Here is a 3,128-nt window from a genome sequence, read left to right on the forward strand (position 1 = left end):
GAGGGTTGTCCAGTAAAGCAAAGAAGAGCCAAATACTACCCCCATATTTTACCCAAGACCCCCCTATAGAGTGGAAGAGTAGTGATAAATACCCAAGAGTGGGCTGCCCATGGGAGAAAAGGAGGCTAAATATATCATTTTCCCTTGCATAAAACCCATGAACTAGGGTTTCCAAAGGGGGTCGGTTTCATCTTTCTTCTCCCAACAGGGGGAGCATAGGAAGAGAGGGAGTTGCAGGGGAGAGGAGATTAAAGGGAGAGAAAGAAAAAAAGAGAGGAAGAGGGGCTTTGAAGAGGAGGCTCAAGCTCCACCCACAGCCACCATCAAAACCCTACTCCGGCACCCCCCCATTAACTCCAGCCATCTCACACCTCAGTTCCACCATCTTCAACCTCTAGATCCATCCACCTCCACCATTTTCTCTGGCTCCGATCTCCGGTCATCTTCCTCATATCTCCAGCCATCATCACCTCCACCTCCTTCTCCACCCTTCCATTGCCACCATCATCACCATTTCAGCCACAACACCTCCATACCACCAACATAGCCATCAAAACCCACCTCTAGCAAAGAACCAAACCCATTTTCAGCTCCACCCTCACCATCACTCCATCGAGTTCTCCGGGCGGATTGCCAGAACTCCGGTCAACTCCCATACTCTTCTTCCCCCAACAGAACCCTAATCACTACCATCTCCTTCATTTCGGCCATCTCCTTTTTGCACCACTCCTCCTTTGATTTTTCATCGCCACCACCATCCTCACCCACTAATTCCAACCAAAGATCCCTTTCCTTTTCCTCTACCACCGAACTTCCGTCTTCCCACCATCTTCTTCCACCATTACCACAGCCACAACAAAACTCCATCACCACCACCATTTTTACCTCAAACCCACTTCAAAATCCCCATCAAAACCACCTAGATCTAAACCCCATCACTACCACCATCTTCAACCCCTGTTTCTTCCCCTTTTCCATTTATAACCTCCATCTCCATTACTTTTCGCCCCTCTCTCATCTCCATTAAAGCCTATCTAACCCTTGAAACTCATCTTGACCATCTTCACCTTCCAAATTCATCTTCTTCACCCTCATCTCCATCACCACCATACCCACTTCTTCCTAACCCACCATTAGCCATCTCTTCCCAAATCAACCATTAATAGAGAGAGAGAGAGAGAGATATCGGAGAGGGAGAAGACCATATTCACCAGCCCCATTTCCGGCCTGAATCCGGCCGCGCCTCCTTCATTTCCGCCTATACCGCTAGCCGCCACCTCCTAATTCCATTAGCCACAACACAAACCTTCTCCGCCATTTCAGATACCCAAAACCCTTGGATCTTCTTCACCACCTCCACCATTTCTGCCGGCCACTTCGCCTTCTCCGGCCAACATCTCCAAGCTCTGATTGCTTCACCTCAGCCACCATTGACTTCAGCCTATTTACTCCCATCAGACCAACAAATCCATGTGTGTGTCCACTATCTAAACCCGATCTCTAACTCCAACAGCCCATCTCCACCATCTCTACCCTCCTTTTCTCCGCCAGCCACAGATTCTTCCATGGACACCGTCCCCTCGAAATCTTTCAGGCAATTTTATCCGATCAGTGGCAAAGTGGTTGGTTCTTTCATTTAGGCAAGGATTCTATGATTTGGTAAAGAAGAGTTTGGTTTAGAGCCTAGAAGAGTGAAACAAACTTTAGTTTCTTAGGGCCTGTAAGAAGTGGATTTATAGGCCTTGTATCTCTGTCATCATGTCCACACCCATTCCGATCGAACCATCACAACAATCATCTTCTCCTCCCGACCACCATTTCCAATCACCACTACAAAAGTCATCCGCCCTTGTCAACAGATGCAGGTAACATTGCAATTTCTTGTAAATTCCTTTGCTAATCTATCGATCCATGATTCATTTTATCTTTAAAGAGTGATTTGGGTATAATGGTTTGCTCTTAAAGACTTATATGATTGTTTGATTGTGCAATTTCTATTGATTTTGATAAACAAAGAGGTTGGCTTTTGATTGGGGTTAGGCAACAATGATTTTCATGGTTTTCTTGCTTTAAAACCAATCAATAAAAATGTATTTTCTATGGAAGGGTTGCTGTTTGGATTAATCTAGGTTGGGTTTATTAAAATGGATGAGGATTAATCCCGAACCACCCTAGACCAAGGCTCAGTTCGGGTTGTCCAGGAGCATGTCCAGGCAATATCTTTAATCTAGGAATCCTTCTAGTGATGTGTTGGTGTATGGTTCCCATGCTTTTCCTTCTAATGCTATGACATGTACAATGCCCAGTTGTGTTAATTATTGGTCAAGATAATTTTGTGTTGCATGAGCAACAACAGGTCAGGGAATCACTCTTACTATGTACCCTTCCAGGAATGGTATATTGTCCATAATTTTTTTCCTGAACCAACTACTTCTGATTAATTTTTTGATTACCCCAACATTACAAGTGCCCGGCCTGAGCTGCCATTTACCCAAGCTTCGCACTTGCTTCACAAATTAAACGGATTCTTGAATCTCCCAATTGTTTGCTTGAATTCTCTAGACCCAAGCCCAAATTGGATCTTGTTCGGGCAACTTATTGTCAACCAAACACTCAGCACTTGATGAGCATTTGATGTAAATATCCTACAACTTGGGAAAGGTGAGAACAATGTCTCATTCCTCATTTTGATCTTAACCTTTGTCCTAATTATTCTTATGTTGGAATTCAATGTTGTGAATGTAAATAATGTGTATACAATAGAAGGCCAAAGAGAAAGGTCTAAATCATCAAATTCCGTTCCAAATTCGCTTTTGTTTCTTGATTAGAGGCTAAGGGGGTTTGTTATCTAATCCTTTCCTTTTATATTTCATTTTTACCTTTGGTATATGGCCTCTGGTGTAGGAATCCAACACTCATAATTCCGATACTGGAACGTCCCATTCGGAGTCTTTGCACGGTATTTAGGACCTTCTACATTTGCAGTTCCATTAGAATTTTCGTGATCTTTGTCTGTCGGGATCCATCTTGGTGTTCGTGATTGCACGCTTCGCATGCTTTTGGGGTCTTCTCCGCCTCTGAGTATCCCATCGATTTCGGCATTGTTTCGATGGATTCTGGTGATGACG

The sequence above is a fragment of the Tasmannia lanceolata genome, unplaced genomic scaffold, assembly GCF_043159265.1.
Source record: "Tasmannia lanceolata isolate RefF3 unplaced genomic scaffold, GAP_Taslan_0.1 ptg000018l, whole genome shotgun sequence".
Lineage (NCBI taxonomy): Eukaryota > Viridiplantae > Streptophyta > Magnoliopsida > Canellales > Winteraceae > Tasmannia > Tasmannia lanceolata.